Genomic DNA, 19,128 nt, shown 5'->3' with positions numbered 1-19,128 from the left:
AAATTTAGCAATATTGGAAGGCTAGCTATAAGAAAAAATACATTTATACATTGAATCATGCATATTCAAATAAATTCAGAATAATAAATATAGCATATAGCTTACATACACAAATTACCAGCCTGTTATAACTACAAAAATTCTGTTTATATTCATATACCAATGTTTGTCTGAAAATCTTCCTATTTTGAAAGGATTTTTAACATTTGGAATGCATTCCCAAACCCCTATAATTTATGAAGATGCACAATCCTTGCAATAAAATGTAGTTGTGAAAGCAGTTTGTACGAGTGGCAATGGCACCCCACTCCAGCACTCTTGCCTGGCAAATCCCCTGGATGGAGGAGCCGGGTGGGCTGCAGTCCATGTGGTCGCTAGGAGTCGGACACAACTGAGTGACTTCCCTTTCACTTTTCACTTTGATGCATTGGAGAAGGAAATGGCAACCCACTCCAGTGTTCTTGCCTGGAGAATCCCAGGGACGGGAGAGCCTGGTGGGCTTCCATCTATGGGGTCGCACAGAGTCGGACATGACTGCAGCAACTTAGCAGCAGCAGCAGCAGGTCTTTTAAACATACGCTGATCACTAAGGATAAAAATCTCTACCTTCCTGAGGAATCCATACTGGTTAAAAGCTTCACAGGCAGGCACACCAGTAATGTGACATCAGTATGGCCATTTACTTGCTTGCGTGAATTGAGTTATTTAATCTTTCGATTTTCAGTTATCTCATCTGGGACCTAGGGTTCATTACTGCACATAGCTCACAGGATCATTACAGGCTTAAATGAGATAATATAATAAAAGCAACTTGCCTGATACATTGTATTTGATTAATATTATTCATTATGGTTAAGGTTTACTTAGAAAGTCTATATATATTTACTTAGAAAGTCTTTTCTCATAGAGTGTCTCCAACGACTAGGGGTACTTCTTCCCAAAAGAAGTTTATGTTACAGGCAGAAAAAAAAATTGAAAACCATCTCTTAAAAATGTAATATGAGATATATATTAACATATATGTTGATATAGACAGACAGATGTGAAACAAACAAAAACCTGGGTGACAGGAACACACACTAGGACTAAATTAATACTAAATTAATTAATATAAATTAATATTAAATATATTAATATCATGATATCTATGGTCTTCAACACTGCTGCTTTTAATAAAATCATCTGGGAAGTGTTACAAAAATTCTATTTCCCAGAATTCATCTTCACCCCAGATCAACCAAATCAAATTATTCTAACATGCATCAGGGCTGAGCGCCACCCCTTTGGATGTTTCATAGACAATCTCTGCTCTGAGCAGGGAGGTAGTTTTTTTAGTTCCTATAGACCAAATTGTATATCCCCCCAAAATCCTTACATTGAAACCTAATTCCCAATGTGATGGTATTTGGAAGTTGGACCTCTGGGATGTAAGTCGGTTATGAAGGCAGAACCATTACAAATGGGATTAGTGTCTTTATAAAAAGACCCCAGAGAGTTCTCTTGCTCCTTCTTTCATGTAAGGTTACAGAGAGAAGATGGCTATTTACAAACCAGAAAGCGGCCTCAGCAGACACTGAATATGCCGGCACTTTGATCTTGGACTTCTCAGCCTTCATAACTATAAGAAATACACTTCTGTTGTCTTGTAAGTCACCCAGTCTGTGGTACTCTGTTATAGCAACCGGAAAGACCTTAGTCAAGTAAGTTTCAGAGACATGTATTTCACAAGGCACATAAAGAGTCTCAGAAATTCTAATGTAAGAAAATCTATTTAAAATAGAGAATTTTCTAAGCTCATTCCTGCTGAGAAGTTTTTTAAACGGAATCCTATTTATATCTTGAAGAATTAGTGCTCTGCAGAACAAGCTCTAGTTCTCAAACCTGGCTGAACATCAGAATCACATGGGGAGCATATTCAAAACATAATTTCCTAAACCTCATCCCCAGGGACTCTGATTCAGTGCCTCTAGAGTGGGCCTGTGAATCTTTAGCTTCTTCTAAAATGCCAGCTTTTTCTGAGGATCATATTTTGTAGCAATTACCCCAGAGAGCTTATACTCACTCCTATATGCATGGTCCCTGCTTCTGCTCCCAAGTTGAGGGCTCGGAATGAGTCTTTATAACTGGCACTTGGTCTCCTGCAATGCCTTGCTTCTAACAGAAGATCAACAAGAGTTTAGTGGTGCATGATTATATATGAAAAAGTATTAGAAGATCATCAGGCCTGGGGTGCAACTCAATTATGAACACCAGGCCCAAGTTACAGTCTGAGACTTTTATGCCCAGACTACTATAAGGCACTCTGTACAAAGATTAAACCTCTGTGCATAAATACCAACAGACCTGGCTCCCAGAGTTAATGACAAGTTTGCAAGGTGGGCCGCCAAATCTAAGCTTTAGCTCCTTACTGTGATCACAGAGCCTCCAAAAATACATTTGCAGAAAAGGCATTAAGCGCTGGCTAGACCAAGAAGGGAACTTTCAACTGCTGATCTTATAAAACCGCAGAAAGTACTGGATGATGTGAATTATTCAGAGAAGAACAAGCTTGTAAGGAAGCACCATGGCATGTGCACTTGTATGAGACCTTAGAGCTCCTTTGTGAACCATCACTCACCAAATCCTGAAAACCAGAGGAACGTAGAGGGAATTATACACCAAATTCCCAGCCAACTTTCCCACCCTGCTGAACACTGGGATGAGAGTAATTACTGTAAAATGAGGGAAATGCCATAGGCTCTCCAGGGGGGATGATTTTCAAATTAATGGAGGGGCCTCAAACTAATGAGTGGTGCATTCTGAAAAAGTAACCTTTGTGTCTGTGCTTCAGACTCAACAGAAAGATGAGGGCATAACAGAATAAGGCACGTGGTATGAAGCACCTCCAAACATCTGATACTAGGAAAAGCTCTACAGTCCTTGGGGTACAAGCAAAAATAAACACCAATGAGAACCTAGGGGGAATGGTACTGTATAAAAAGGACTTAAGGAGATTATAACACAGAAGAGAAAACTCAGGAATCAAACAGCACCAGACGCCCCCCTTTCTCTCCCCCAGGAGCAGGTACTACTGGGCAGGCCAGGACAGGGCTCGCCAGGACACTGACACAATACAGAGAGTAACCCCTCCCTCCAACTCTCTTTTCATCCTTTTGTTACTGATCTTAGGATTCTACACATGAGTAGAGAGGGTCTAATCATTCAGGCATTCAGAGATGAAAGTCATATGCCGGCACCTTTCTTATACTGCAACAACAGAAGGGTCAGCTGAAGAAAGATTCCTGGGCCACTTCTTAGTGAGGGAGTGGGCTCTGGATTTATCAACCCACAAGACTATATACACTAAAAGTGATTTTTACTGTTGGGAAAGTGAGCTTATTCCTGTGAATTAAAATTTTTAAATAGCAGTATCAATGACTACTATTTGAAATGTTACCAAATACCATTAGTTTCCCTTTATGCTCAGTGGCTTAATCATGTCTGATTCTTTGTGGTCCCATGGAAGATAGACTGCCAGGCTCCTCTGTCCATGGGATTTCCCAGGCAAAAATACTGGAGTAGGTTGCCATTTCCTCCTCCAGGGGATCTTCCTGACGTCTCCTGCATCTCCTGCATTGCCAGGCATATTCTTTACCACTAACTAACATCTAAGGACAGCAAATGTTATTAGCAAAGGAATGTGCCACAGACACAGGTGAGCAATATGGAGTAAAGCCAGAAAACATGGGGGAAAGCGGATGATCACTGGATACCCTGCAATGTAACCTTCCAGTATCTCAAATAAAACATTTTTAAGTGGAAAAAAAGGAGTGGTGCTCAATTTAAATTGTCCATTTGTAAATCTACTGCCATGAAACAATTCCTCCCATACTACGATATAAAGGCACTTAATTATCTTGTGCAATGTTTTTTTTTTTTTTATCATTATATGCTTTAGAACGTTTGTTGTTTGCTCATTTTCTTAGTTTTCTAATTTAGATCCCGAATTACTTATTAAACCCTGTGCATACTGGATTTAAATAATGAAATACATTAAGAAAGTAAAAATATTTTATATGAAAATGTAACATACTTTTCTACCAAGTTTGCTGTTTTCTTACATCATTAACACGATCAGAATAGGACATAAGAACTACTCATAGATCAGGCACATATCTAAAAGCTTAGACAGGTTACAAATACCACTCCACACACCAGCCCCAACATATCACTTAGATTTTCACATTAAATTAGGATGAATTTTTCAAAATTAACTGTCTGATGTCATTCTAGTCCTTTAAAATTGTGTAATGGCTTTCTATGTCCTCAAGGACACAAGTCAATTTCCTCTTATTCCCTAAAGATGCTACTTTGTACAATTCTATAATGCACTAATCACCCTAAGCACACAATTACACTGTCTTTGTTTGTTCTCTGCCCAACTCATTGGGCATCATTCACATTCAGGTCTCTGCAGTTCAGACTCTGCCATCACTCTCCTATATCTGTGAGGTCCACTCATTCTTAGCTCTTTGCCAGTCCCTAAACACAGCACTTCTCTCGTGATCTCATCCCACTGTCACACTATATTCTTTTCCTTAAGTGAAAACTCAACCTGCAAATTCTATCCATCCTTTCACTTTATCTCAATATTAATATCAATTCTTCCCCATAATTTCTTTGCAATTACCACCATAATATCCCACATCACACCACACTGTAATTTTGGTTTTCTTTTCACACCAAGCAAATAACTCCTTGAAAGTGCATTATACATGTCTCTTCATATATATATATATATATGTGTGTGTGTGTGTGTGTGTACACACACACACATATATATACACACACACATACATGCTGTGCTAAGTTGCTTCAGTCGTGTCTGATTCTTTGTGACCCCATGGACTGTAGCCTGCCAGGCTCCTCTGCCCATGGAATTCTCCAGGCAAGAATACTAGAGTGGGTTGCCATTCCCTTCTCCAATATACATACATATGTGTGTGTGTATATATATAGATATATATAGAAATATATATAAGCCTGAAGTCAAGCAAATTTCCATACAGAGGCAATATTTAGATTCTATAGGATATAAATTAATGGATGGAAGTCTATCAATGAATTAAGATTCTGATGTGAGTTAGCTTAGTAGATAGTAGAGGGGGATGTAAAACACAAAGAGAAACAATACTTAATTTCTCACTGTATATGTTAGAAATAAACCAAATAAAAAAGTAATTATAGCATTTAAGTAATGAGGTTAAGTGACAAAGAAGTGTTATTTGAATTCTGCAAACCCACATGGTAAATCCCAAACAAGGAGGAAGTAGAGAAACGTTCAAAATAAACTTACTAAAACTGTTTCATTCTTTAAAGGCTATACAAACACATGGAAAAGAAACATTAGCTTGTTCCTCTTCAATTATGTAAAAATCCTTCATAGCAAGCATATTAATAATATATTAGTCATTACAGTTATACTCCCTAAGTTTTGACACTCAAAGCACCTATAAGGAGACTATGTGTAGAATATGTAAACTGATATTCTCCCAAGTAAACAGAAATTCATTCCCAAATACGATTAGTATCAAAGATTTTTGAAAATTGTGTGAAGCTTTTTAAAAATTTCAATCACATTTGACTAAGAGCAACTCGAAACATTTTTATATTTCTACTCTGTCACATGTCAGCATTTCTTTTTGTAGCATAGCAAGATGGGCTAGAGCTGAAGTAGCAAGAATATAGATGAGCACCTATTCAGTAATTCATTCTTTATAATAAATAAGACTCCTGACCATAGCCAAAACTATTTCTCCAAAATGAAATCTCAAATATTGCTAATCGCATCTCAGCTCTGATCCAGTGGCTCTCTGTAACAGTCATAAAACAACACACTATACAAAGGTTGCCTCCTTCTGTTTCTTTGCAGTCAAGGAAGATCACATTGTCTATTCAAGAGATGTGGGTTCAATCCCAGGGTCAGGGAGATCCCCTGCAGTAGGAAATGGCAATTTACTCTTGCATTCTTGCCTGGACAATTTCATGGACAAAGGAGCCTGGCAGACTAGAGTCTATGAGGATGCAAAGAGTTGGACACAACTGAGCATGTGCGCACACACACACACACACACACACCCATGGATAGTCACAGGGGCAAACATGCATCACCTTCTTAATTATTTAAAGGAATAACATTTCAAGTTTATAAGCTACAACTTTCATCATTTCATCAACAACATAGGTATCATATTGAATAATTGTATGAAAAAATAAGATTATAATAATAAACTCCACATTTTTTAGGGATGATATAGTTACATACAAAGCATCAGTTTATGTGTACACATCATTAGCTCATTTTGGTCTTCATAATTCTATAAGAATACCCTCATTATATGGTAAGAAAAATGAAGCCAAGATATGTTAAATAATTTGGTCTAATCTTACAAGAGTCGTGTAGCCAGAATTTGATGATATCATTTTTCAATCACCAAGCCTGCCTCCTACTTTTCTTTTTCATCACATAAAACATTTTCCATCTGTGGAAACTGAATCACAACCTAAAACACGGAATTCATTATCACAGAGAATATATTATATTATGCTCCTTTTCTTAAGCATTAACCTTAATATATTGATTTAAGGAGTTACATTATAAGAAAATTACTAAAATTTGTACAAGCTCATTAATTCAGAACAAAAGAAGACTGCTGCTTTGAATAACAGTAATGTGTAAAACAAAAGTACTAATTTCAGTTACAGCATATAATATAAACTACAAGGTACTGGTAAATTGCTACTAATAAAAGAACTGAGTAGAGTTAATGGAACTATGAATTCACAATAAACCCATGTTATACAGCCCATATACATATCTTCCCACCACATTCACAGTTATCTAGGATTGCTGCAATGTCTGTCATTCTGATTAACAGGTTCAAGAAAGAAAATAAAGGGAACATACTAGGAATTTTTAGTTAGATTCTGCTGCTGCTGCTGCTGCTAAGTTGCTTCAGTCGTGTCTGACTCTGTGCGACCCCATAGACAGCAGCCCATCAGGCTCCCCCGTCCCTGGGATTCTCCAGGCAAGAACACTGGCGTGGGTTGCCATTTCCTTTTCCAATGCATGAAAGTGAAAAGTGAAAGTGAAGTCACTCAGTCATGTCTGACTCCTAGCAACCCCATGGACTGCAGCCACCAGGCTCCTCCGTCCATGAGATTTGCTAGGCAAGAGTACTGGAGTGAGTTAGATTATAGTAACTGGTGAAAGAGACCTTGAAATATGCTAAAGAAAATAAAAGGAACTTCTTTATAGAGCGAAGATCATGTTCTCAGAGTACAGACTTTTGAATGAATTTTATAGTACTACAGGTAAGCAAGCCAACCTTCCACAACTGTAACACAGAAATCTTCACAAACAGGCTGCTGCCGCAAAGCGTATCACAAATACATGTGACAATATTGTCAAGGCAGGTTATTTTCTATTTCTACTGTACCTCTCACTACCTCGGTCAGGAAGTAGCGGAAGCTGAGAAGAGTGAAAATGAATAGGAGACATCCATGCTCCTGCTGCTACTGCTGCTGCTAAGTCGCTTCAGTCGTGTCCAACTTTGTGCGACCCCATAGATGGCAGCCCATCAGGCTCCCCCGTCCCTGGGATTCTCCAGGCAAGAACACTGGCGTGGGTTGCCATTTCCTTTTCCAATGCATGAAAGTGAAAAGTGAAAGTGAAAGTGAAAGTGAAGTTGCCCAGTAGTGCCCAACTCTTCACGACCCCACGGACTGCAGCCCACCAGGCCCCTCCATCCATGGGATTTTCCAGACAGGAGTACTGGAGTGGGGTGCCATTGCCTTCTCCGAGCTCCTGGTCTCTCACAAAACGAGGGGTGTGGAAGGCCCCTCACAGCCTCATTCAGAACTATTTAAATTACTAAATATAGTCTGAATGGCTCGTAAATTTGTTTTTGTTTTTTCCAGGAGACAAGCGGGAAGAAACAGCACATAGAAATGGGTAGTTCACCAAAGCAAGGAAACATATAATATATGAGCATCTGAAAAGCAGCAGAAAGCAGACAGAGGCCACTCGGCATAGGGTCTGATGTTTCACCAGTCCCTGATGGGATCCTGTTGCACAATCCAGTCTAACATGCGTTGTCTCAACAAACAGAAAGCAGCTGTGTGTACTATGTTCTGTATAAACTGCCAAGATTATAGTATAGAACAGGGCAAGTTTGCTTAGTGCTTAGAATGTATTGTGCACACCTGCTAAAGTATTAAACTCACATCATTTAATGTTCACAGCATCTCTACAAGGTAGGCATGATCTACTTCATTTTGCAAATTTTAAAAACTATTTTGTAAGGGTTAAGAACATGCTCAAGATCACACAGCTGGTGACAGAAGAAATCCAGGTGGGTCTGATTCAAAAGTGAATCACTGTCCTAAACTACTGGACTATGTTCATCACAGTGATCCGTGTCATCAAGAAGTAAATCATACTTAGCCACCTATTTAGTTGACCAATAATATAGTTGACCTGGATTTCCACCTTTTAAAAACCACTATTGGTAGATTCGGAGAAAGCAATGGCACCCCATTCAAGTACTCTTGCCTGGAAAATCCCATGGACGGAGGAGCCTGGTAGGCTGCAGTCCACGAGGTTACTAAGAGTGGGACACAACTGAGCGACTTCACTTTCACTTTTCACTTTCGTGCACTGGAGAAGGAAATGGCAACCCACTCCAGTATTCTTACCTGGAGAATCTCAGGGACGGGGGAGCCTGGTGGCCTGCCATCTATGGGGTCGCACAGAGTCGGACACGACTGAAGCGACTTAGCAGCAGCATTGGTAGATTAAAGCAAACTGTTATTTGTGAAAAGTGAAAGTGTTAGTGGCTCGGTCGTGTCAGACTCTTTGAGACCCCATGGACTGCAGCCTGCCAGGTTCCTCTGTCCATGGGATTCTCCAGGCAAGAATATTGGAGTGGGGAGCCATTCCCTTCTCCAGGGGATCTTCCTGACCCAGTGATCAAGCCCAGGTTTCTTGCATTGCATGCAGATCCTTTACCATTTGAGTCACCAGGGAACCTCATTTATTTAATTCCAAGAATTCCACTTAACCACGTTTTTGCTGTAATTTTTACAAGGAATTAGAAACATGACTTAAGTAAATATTCTCTCTTTAAGAATGTCATTCACCTAATTAAATATAGTAAAAGTACTGTCTACACTCCCAATTAATTTGCTAATCTACAAGAAATCTAGAATCAATAGCTAGCTAATAGCTACTCAAATGAGTCACTAAAGACAAAAATATTCATATTTGTATTTGGTAGTTGAAGAGCAATCATAATACAGATGACAATATACATTTGTGCAACTCAAAATGATGGCAATGTGTCTAGAATCAAGCCCTATAAAACTTACTCGGGGATTTGAATCATGCCATTTGTTTTTTTATTGTTTGACTTTCTTCTCCTTCAAATTGGACCCATGTCAGCATAAGCACACTGGCTGACACCGGTCCTCACTGGACATTTCCATGACAAACCTAAAAGTCACAGGCAACATAAATTGTCAAGGTTTTATGAATACAGCTCTGCTAAGTGCAAAGTATTTTCTAGACAAAAGTTTAGCGCAAAGGTAGAAGGGTCATTTTAGTGTAGTAAAAACAGAGGAGTCCTGGATGCATTTTTTTAGAACCTCAAATTAATTATGGAATCAGGAGTGCTGCCCTCCTAACCCTTACTTTCTCATGAACCAAAGTGTTTTTCCCAGAAATGCTCAACCTTTATTTAATTAATGGAAAAAAAAAATAAGGGTTTTAAGTATTATGAGCTGAAACTGACCCTGCCTAAACATGGAAAATATTTTCACTTTCCAAACCATGAAAACTATTGATCCTGGCTTTAAATATGAAAGAAAAATAAACCTCTGACAAGAAAAAGAAAACAAATGAACCTTGCAGCCAACTCTTGCTTTTTCAAGTTTCAAACACCAGAAGATCTTTCTCAAATATTTCCTAATCACTCTCACTGACTTATTTCTCCCTTTATCCCAAACACCTGTAAGATCATTAATGCTCCATGAACACATATTATCTGAGTTTAATTGTACTTTTGTTGCCTATCATGTTTTATGCAAGAGATACTCCAATACAAGTAAGATTAGCCAATTTAAAAACTAAACAAAACTCTGGGTGTGTGTGTGTATGTGTGTGTGTCCCCTTGCACTGGCATGTCCAACACTGTGTAAACCCACAGACTATAGCCCACCAGGCTCCTCTGTCCATGGAATTTTCCAGATAAGAATATTGGAATGGGTTGCCATTTCCTACTTCCCGACTCAGGGATCGAACCTACGTCTCCTGTGTCTCCTGCATTGGTAGGCGGATTCTTTACTACTGAGCCACCTGAGAAGCTCTGACAACTGTTTACCAGAAGCTTACTAGGGTTTTCAAAGCACTAGTTACAAGTGTTAAGTACTTTGCAAGCTGTACTCCACATAATGTTCACCAACTCCTGCACCTTTAGGGACAACCCAAATTTCTAGATGCGTCCATCAATAAACTGAGTGATTTAATTTACCATGTCATTTAATTATCTGACAAACTCTACAAAACACATATTATCCCATCATATAGCTGATGAAGCAGAAACCTAGAAAGTAGGTAATTTGCTATCACACAAAATAATACAGCTAGTACAAAAATGGATTTAGAACTGCTAAGAAATTAGTCTTCAAATTCCAAACTCTTATCCTCTCAAGAAACTCACATGGCTTACTTCACTCTGTATAATAGGCTCCAGTTTCATCCACCTCATTAGAACTGATTCAAATGTATTCTTTTTAATGGCTGAGTATACAATATTGTAAAGTTAAAAAGTAGAATAAAGTAAAATAAAGAAACTCACATGCTACTGAGTGACACGTGAAGGAACTTGTCCCAGTGGACCAAGACTTTCCTGATTTAAACAATAATGTACAGCATCTTGGGAACCCTTCAGTCTTATGATAACTGGTTGGTTACTTTCATGACAGGTATTATAGAAGTGGAATGGGGAAAAAAAATACAACAGGAGTTCGTATGTACAGGGAAGGGAGTCATTGTTTACTCCTCAGCAGTATGGAAACAAGCTTAAGAGAGGGACATTTGAGTTAAGCATTATGCAAAGTACAATAAACATGGTAAGAAAAGACAGCAGAGGTAGACTGAGAGGCAGTGTAAACAAAGGTGAGGATAAAAAACCACATGACAAGGTCCAGGCTGGATGACTAGACTGGGATGGCTGAGGCTGTGGGCTTTAAAAGGGGAAACAATGAAGAAATATGATCAGCAAAAAAGAACATCACGTGGGAAGGACCACAGTAAGTCTCAGAAGAGAGAATCAAGCCTGAGGACATGATTTTTCTTCCAACTCCCTTCACAGCTCTACAAAGAGACAGACTTTGAAGAAATGAGAGCTTGGCTTAATGATTTAGTGACGAATATCTGTGCCTGGTAGGATACTGCCAAGTGATTCTTGACTGGAAGTCTGATTTATTATGAGGGAGTGCAATTGTTGTTAGGCTCATAACTAAAGTGACACATCTGATGAGCTCAGAAACACACACACACACACACACACACACACACACACACATACTTTCCTAACATTCCATTCCTGGATTTTTGTCCCTTGCCTCCTTGATCCAATAAATTAGTATTGACTGCAAGTGATGGAAATTCAACCCGAACTAGCTAAAGTCAAACTGTAATTTATGAATTCCAAGAGCTAAAAAATCAGAAGGCAAACTCACATGAGACGTAGCTGGATGAATCGTCTCAGGCAGTATAAGAGGACTGAGTTTCTCTCCGTCTTGCCTCTGGTTTTCATTCTCAAGTGACACGTGATGACTGTCACTTGCCCGAGGCTTTCTTCCCTGGTAGCAAGACAGCTGGAGCAGTGGCAGACAGACATGCCCCTGGTTCTGGTCTCCTTGTTCACAGGGACTGGTTCAGGGCATGCATGGAGCCCAGCTGGAGTCACTAAGAAGCTAGAAAACATCTCCATCCTCCGCACTGGTTCTCACCAGGCCCAATGCCTGTTCTGGAAGCAATTACTGTGGACACAGAGAGCCAGGGCTCTTCCTTAAGTAAAAGAGCATGTTCCAGTCCTTAAGAAGGAAATGGAGTTCACCCAGACCTTTTGCACTAAGAATGGGCTAGTACCAGACAATAAAATATTATCCAGTACTAACAAGACATGAGCTTGCTGGCCATGAAAAGACATGGAGGAACACAAATTAAATGCATATTATTAAGTGAGAGAGATCTACCAGAAAAGGCTACAAATGTATGATTCCAACTATGTGACATTTCAGAGAAGGTAAAACTATGGAGACAATTAAAAAGATCAGTGTTTTCTAGGGGTGGAAGATCCAAGGGAAAAAATAAACAGGCAGAGAACAGAGAATTCTTAGGGCAGTGAAAATACTGTGTATGATATTATAGTGATGGATGTATGTCATTATACTTTTACCCAAACCCACAGAATGTACCAAGAGGGGACCCTAAGGTAAACTAAGAACTTTGGGTGATAATGATGTGTCAATGTAGGTTTATCCTTGGTTTCAAAAAAACACCATTCTGGTGAATGGCATTGATAATGGAAGAGGCTATACATGTGCTCCAGTAGGGGGTATATGGGAACCACTGTATGTCTCTCTCAATGTTTTAAAAAATAAAATCTTTGAATCAGTTCTAATGAGGTGGATGAAACTGGAGCCTATTATACAGAGTGAAGTAAGCCAGAAAGAAAAACATCAATACAGTATACTAATGCATATATATGGAAATTAGAAAGATGGTAACGATAACCCTGTATGCGAGACAGCAAAAGAGACACAGATGTATAGAACAGTCTTTTGGACTCTGTGGGAGAGGGTGAGGGTGGGATGATTTGAGAGAACGGCACTGAAACATGTATATTATCATATGTGAAACAGATCGCCAGTCGTTCGATGCATGATACAGGGTGCTCAGGCTGGTGCACTGTGATGACCCAGAGGGATGGGATGGGGAGGGAGTGGGAGGGGGGTTCAGGATGGGGAACACGTGTACACCTGTGGCAGATTCATGATGATGTATGGCAAAACTAATACAAAAAAAGAAAAATAAAACATAAAGTCTTTACAGCAGCTTCCCACTGATCTATTTTACACATGGCAGTGTATTTATGTCAGTCCTCATCTCCCAATTCATCCCACCCACTCCTTCTCCCACTGTGTCCACACATATCCATTCCCTATGTTGCTGTCTCTATTCCTGCCCCGGATATTGGTTCTTTTGTACCATTTTTCTACGTTTCACATATATACTTTAATATGTGATATTTGCTTTTCCCGTTCTTACTTCACTCTGTAAGACAGACTCTACAAAGCACAGGAAGCTCAGTTCAGTGCTCTGTGATGACCTAGGTGGGTGGCATGGGCAGACGGTGGGAGGCAGGTCGAGGAGGGAGGGTATATATGTAAATATATAGCTGATTTGTAAAGCAATTATATTTCAGTAAAAAAAAAAAGACACAAAATAAATAAATAAAGTCTTAAAACTAACAAAGACAAAGAAAAGGACAGTAACAGAGGCCAAGGTTAATACACACACACTCCTTTTTGCACATCTACAGAGGGGGATATGAGAACTGGCTGGTTCTCCATATCCACATTCATTCACTGGAAAGCTGTGACAGAGACTGCCTAGTTATTTGGCAAACATGTTTCTAAACATGTTTTCAGACATGTTTTCTTTCCTCCTGGGCACTCAGTGTGAGTCTACTCTTCAGCTTCCCTTGTAACAAGGAATGGCCAAGTGACGGAGCTCTGCCTAGTGGAATGTGGGCGGGGGCCATGATAACTGTTCCCAGGGTGGGCCTAAAATAAACTGTCTGAAACCTGCCAGGACGTTTTTCTCCTCACATGCCATATACCTTTTCTGAACAAAGAGGACTCAGGAGAGGACAAAGCCACACAAGGACGAGGAACCCGATTCTCTGAATGACTCCAAGGAAAGCCGCTCCTGTGCTGTGAGTCCTGAACATGACAGAGAAGTATAAAGACTTTTCAAGTCACTGAAAATTTAGTTTATCTGACACAGAAGCTAGAATTAGCTTTTCACAAGTCCCTGTGGGACTCAGCTCTTTAGGAGTCTGAAAACATGATAGTAAACTGGGCTTCCCTGGTGGCTTAGTGGTAAAGAATCCAAAAAATATGCCTACCAATGCAAGAGATGCTGGTTCCATCACTGTGTCAGGAAAATCCCAAGGAGGAGGAAATGGCAACCCACTCCAGTATTCTTGCCTGGGAAATCCCGTGGACAGAGGAGCCTGGTGGGCTACAATCCATGCGGTCACAAAAGCAAGTTTAAACCTTTCCATCTCACTAACCCATTAAATCACAAGAGGGGCCTTGAAACACACACACACACACACACACACACAGATGGCATGGATGTGAGGAGAATTGGAAGGGAGAAAAATTTAGGGGAAAAAAGCAAAATAAATCAAATTTCTTAGGACAAGAGGTTCAGGGACCATTAGAAGGAAATGAATACAGGCTTTTGAGAAACAGTTGATTAATAAGTTTACAGTATATCTGCCTCCTTGCATGGTGGGAAGATGGGTGGCTTCTCATTAATTAATTGTGACGACGATACAAATACACTGAACAAGAAGAAAAAATGAGTCTATAATGTGGACAAATGAATTATTCTGGCAAACTATTTCACTCTCATTATGACCACCTCACATTTCCACTGGAAGCCATAAGTGTACTAGATAGTTCTGTAAAAGACAGAAGACAATTGCATAGGAAAGAAGAGACGAAGCAGAGTCTCTAATATACGTGGGACAACAGAACAAAAATGACAAGAGGACGCATTTTGTTTAGAGGATTCAAGGATAAGAGACAGAGGTTCCTTCAGTCATGCAGGAAACACTGAAACACTCTTGGAAAGCTGAATCAACATGAGGAGACTTTCGGGGAGCTGGGGATGTTAATGAACAGTAATGCCTTTGCTCAAAAGTAAGGGTAGGAGAGGATGTTTCAGTTGTGAACTTATCAGTAGGGATATTTGCTTAGGCTAAGAAATGAACAGGAATTTATCTTCACACACTGCAGCATAAAAGTGATAGGCCAGGATTTCCAAAATGAAAGCTTAAAAGAAAGGTTAAACAGATCCTAGAATTTTTTATCAGAAGTGAAAAAGCACTGTAATGGGGGAGGGGGGGGTCCTCCTTTAACTATCTGCTCCTGATGCTGGTAGGTATTCAAAATAAACCAATGTCATATATAATTCTGCCTCTGTATATCTTCAATTAGATGCAGTCTTTTAACTTCTTTAGGAATTTTTAAATTTTCCTGCACCTTTTTTATACAGACAAAAAGGAAAGTTGGTCCAATGGCTACAATAAGAAAAGCACTGCAGCAAGAACAACAACAACAACAAAAATAGTGAAGCTTCCAGGAGAAGCAATTCTAGAGTCAGACAATGTGGTTCAAATCCCAGCTCTGCCACTTGCTGGCTATGCCAGGCAAATGATTTAATTTCTCTAAGCCTAGTTTTCTTCAACTATACAATAGACAAAACAATAATCCCTATGGGGAGCACCTTAGCAAAGGACCTCAAAAATAATACACACTATCTGTGTAAGCTGTCTCTATCATTTTCTTATATCTATTCCAGTTTTTCTGCCAGAAAACCAGTAGTTGGGCGGGGGAAGGGAGAAGGGGAAGAGAGAAGTAGCATTCATTGAACACGGGGAAATATCACATGCAATCACAGGAGGCCAGACAACGATGGCTGTTCCCCCAAACCTTTTATGTCTTCCTGAAAACACAGCTAAACTACATTTCCCAGACTTCCTTAGAGTAAGATATACACATATATAACTGAGTTCTGGCCAACGGAATGAAAGCAAAAGTGATATGTATGACTTCCACGTCTGGGCAGTTAACATCCTGCAAGTCTTTCTCCTTCCTACAGATGAACACAGATGAGCATGCTGAAGATGGCAGGGACACAGAACGTATTAAGGCTGGATCTTCCTATCACATCTTGGAGGAATGCTGCCAGGATCACCCATTTTGAAACTTTATATGAATGAGAAATACATTTGTTTCATCTAAAGCTGTACACTTTGTTTCGATTCATTTGTTATCATTCATAATCTACCCAATCTAATAAAGCCAAGCTCTTTACCTATATTCCTGTGTATAATACCTACCATGCTGCATTGAAATAAATGTCATCCCAATTTTATAGCTAAGGAAACAGAGGTTCACAGAAGTTATTCAATTGTCTTGTCCAACATCATGACTGTAATAAGTGGAAGGGCCACATTTAGGTCCAGGTTAATCTGCTCCACAGTAAATGGGCTTTCCACCCTCCACACAATAAATGCCACAACACAAAAGGATTCTTCCTTCCTTCACTCATTCATTCCTTAGTTTCCTCACTTTCTAACCACTAGAACTTTGGTCTTTGAACTAAGACTTCATATTTTTTATCTGTATATCCAATTTGGGAGATCTAGGATGACCCCCTAGGTCACATTCGTCTCTTATGCCTCATTTCATCTACATGTGAGTCCATGGCAGGGAAACAAGGTTCCTAATTCACCTGTTACAGGAGCTCCACATTCCTATCAGTTCTGCAACTGGCCACAGTATCACAGATGATGAATGACAGAGGTACAGACAAGGAGAAAAGGTAAAACAATCCCAGACCAGCAGTGATCTCCAAAGCATACACCCTAGGGGCTGTGCAAAGCAATCTGCTAGGATACAGAAAAAGAATATTTGAACAACTGTTTCCTAATTTTTTACTTTCTTTATCCTTTGGTTTCTTTTTGGGTATATTTTATAAGTAGTAGGTCAACATAACCGTATATGTGTGAAATGTATACATAACTAGTGATCTATGGTCAAATGTCCTCTGATAGTACCTGATTGAAAAATATGAAGACCAATAGGTCTAAGTTAATAAAGCTGGTTTCCTTCACCAGACTTAGTACAGTGGGCTATGGAAAATGACAACAATAAGACTCTCCACATCTGAATATACAGACATCTTCCACTTACCCTATGAAACAGATTAATTAAAATCATATAAAAGCATGTTTTCATAGAAGATTAAATTATTTGGATTTAAAAAAAGACTGAAACAAATGTATATTATGTCTATGTCTTCAAAGAAAACAAAGAAGAATCCAACGCATTAAAATCATGCCCAAACTTGGGGCGAAAAGTCAGAACTATAAAGGGGAGTCTTCTCCTGAGAAGTTTACTTATCCAGGTTACCTTCATTTTATAAGACCTAAACTGATGTAACAGATGTCCTGTGTACCGTTCAAAAAAAAAAAAAAAAAAAAAAACTATAGTTAAAAGATAAAGTGCTTAGTGGGAAAAAAATAATCCTAAATCCTACTTCTGAATAAAAAAGAGAGAGAACTAAGCAAAATAAGTGGATGATTTTTTTAAAGTCAACATAATTTGAAAAGCTTGTTCTCTGTTCACTCTTTTTAAAAAAAAGATCTTTAATTTTTACCGGAAAAATATCAACTTGCACAATGTATTTTCTAAACCCACATTTATTTTGGCCACAGACATCCCGGTTATTTATTTTTTTATGTTAGTGAATGCACCAATGTCACTGCACATATTTTTACTGTACAATGCAGTCTACTTTGCTGATTGAGAAACTGTGTCATTCAGTCATCTAAGAAATATTTTGCTGTTCCTATCATATGACCTACCAATATGAAATGACTAGGGAAGGGGGCAACAAACTGACTGGAGGAGAAAAATTCCTCCAGGTTAAAGGAAGTGAAAAGTGTTTATAAAAAGGCTGCAAACAAGGAAACCTGCTTTCTTTGTAATTTCCAAGTGGCTCTGATCTGCACCCTTAAACAACAGGTCACTCCCTCTACTATCTCAGCCCCTAATTTTAAAAGGTCAGTTTTTCATGCTGGCCAGCAAACTTGGAGGGTCCTCTCTGATAAATAATGAAGCTTACCATCATGATCCCACTTCATCAAGCCAGAGCAGCTGAAGCCAGTTTAAACAAATAAACAAAATAAATAGCAATTTATTAGGTGGCAAAAAAAATAATATCCCCATGGAACTTTACTTTTGATCCTTAGCAGCAATCTTATACTTTCATCACCTCTTGTGTTTATTCACACAAGGCAGGAAGAATAAAGTTATGGGTGAAACGTGAGTTTTCTCATCAAGCCACCAAAACTACCTCAAGGTGTCTACCCCATGACACAACGTTCTTTTCCACTCACTTGGGCAGAGGCAGAGAAAAAAAACCTTGCTAATCAGCCGGACTAAAGGACTTAAACCATAAACTTCAAAGCACAAAATAAATGCACATTCCAAACAAAAATGGAATTATTACATGAAATATCCACTTCACAGTAAACTGCAGGAGCTTCCCATGCAATTAAAGGACGCTGTTATTCTGACGCCTCTATGTTGATTCCAGTAAGAAAACTAGAAAAAGTTCCGGGAGCCTAGCATTCCTCCCAGGAGCTCCTCCATGCAAACAACCCTTCAACACAACCCAAGATCCACCCATACCTCCAACGCAGACCACCCACCCAGGGTGAGCTGCCACACTGACTCGCCCTAAGACCACCTCCGCAAGCCTCTTCGCTCCAGATCTGGAGACCCCAGCCAACCACCAACCTCCTAAGCTTCGCGTTGAGCGAAGCCTGTTCCTTGTAGGAGCTCCGCTGTGCTGCAAAATGTTTTCTTGTATCAGACGCCCTGACTGGTTCTGAGAGATTCAAGAGCCCACGTCCTGCTAAACCTCACCTCCACATCTTTCATAAGCAATGAAATATATTCGCGAAGCACAAGGAAAAGAAATGCACGCAGGGCTCGAGCCCTCCGTTTCAAAAGGAGAGCGAGCCGGCTGGTGTCTGCAGGGTGCCCGGCGCACATCTCGCTGATGTCTGGATCCGGGGAAGAGAACAGGGGGTTGCCTTCGCTTTTCAAAAGGAACTGCGAATCCCCCTGAAGTTGCAGGTAAATGAACGCCTCACCCACAAGCTCCCGCTGAGTCTGGGTACATCAGCTAGGTGCCACAACAGCGGGGACCCG

At 39.7% G+C, this 19,128-nt stretch overlaps 1 protein-coding gene across 2 annotated transcripts in view; it reads right to left on the bottom strand.

The window, feature by feature from the left end:
- CNTN4 (contactin 4) overlaps positions 1 to 18,909 on the bottom strand; it is a 999,337-nt gene extending 980,428 nt beyond the window's left edge. For both annotated transcript variants that reach the window (XM_010862023.1, XM_010862025.1), the window contains exon 1: positions 18,841 to 18,909. The gene's annotated coding sequence lies outside the window, so the exon portion shown is untranslated. The remainder of the gene's footprint in view (positions 1 to 18,840) is intronic.
- Positions 18,910 to 19,128: the final 219 nt, after the last annotated feature.

Source organism: Bison bison, unplaced genomic scaffold (assembly GCF_000754665.1).
Source record: "Bison bison bison isolate TAMUID 2011002044 unplaced genomic scaffold, Bison_UMD1.0 scf7180017864474, whole genome shotgun sequence".
NCBI classification, from domain to species: Eukaryota; Metazoa; Chordata; class Mammalia; order Artiodactyla; family Bovidae; genus Bison; species Bison bison.
The sequence above is the reverse complement of the archived record's forward strand: the minus strand, read 5'-3'. Positions and strand labels throughout refer to the sequence as shown.